This window comes from Myotis davidii, unplaced genomic scaffold (assembly GCF_000327345.1).
Source record: "Myotis davidii unplaced genomic scaffold, ASM32734v1 scaffold270, whole genome shotgun sequence".
Classification (NCBI taxonomy): domain Eukaryota; kingdom Metazoa; phylum Chordata; class Mammalia; order Chiroptera; family Vespertilionidae; genus Myotis; species Myotis davidii.
This window is the reverse complement of record NW_006282181.1, coordinates 264129-265060: the sequence shown is the minus strand read 5'-3', so window position 1 is coordinate 265060 and position 932 is coordinate 264129.

Sequence of the window (932 nt, the reverse complement as noted above, 5' to 3'; positions counted from 1 at the left end):
CAATCTACAAATTCAATGCAATTCCTATTAAAACATGACCAGCATATTTCTCAGATCTAGAACAATACTCCAAAAACTTATATGGGACCAATAAAGACCCTAAATAGCCACAGCAATCTTGAGAAAGAAGAAGAAACTTGGGAGGATCACAAAACCAGATATCAAGATATACTACAAAGCTATTGTAATCAAAACAGGCTGGTACTGGCACAAGAACAGGCATATAGATTAATGGAACAGAACAGAAACCCCAGAAATAGACCCAAACCATTACACTCAATATTTGACAAAGGAGGCAAGAACATACAATGGAGTAAAGACAGTCTCTTCTATAAATGGTGTTGGGAAAATTAGACAGTACATGCAAAAAAATGAAACTAGACCACCAACTTACACCATACACAATAATAAACTCAAAATATGCAAAAGACTTAAACATAAGTCATGAAACCATAAAATTCCTGGAAGAAAACACAGGCAGCAAAATCTCAGACATCTCTCACAACAATATGTTTGTGGCTATATCTCCTATGGCAAAGGAAAGTACGGAGAAAATAAACAAATGCAACTACATCAACATAAAAATCTTCTGCACAGCCAAAGAAACCATCAACAAAATGAAAAGGGAGAACATATTTTCCAATGATTCGCCTGATAAGGGGTTAATTTCCAATATATATAGGGAACTCATACACCTTAACAAAAGGAAGACAAATAATCCAATTAAAAAATGGAATGGGTAAAGGACCTAAATCAGCGGTTCTCAACCTGTGGGTGGTGACCCCTTTGGGGGTCGAATGATCCTTTCACAGGGATCGCCTAAGACCATCGGAAAACACATATATAATTACATATTGTTTTTGTGATTAATCACTATGCTTTAATTATGTTCAATTTGTAACAATGAAAATACATCCTGCATATCAGATATT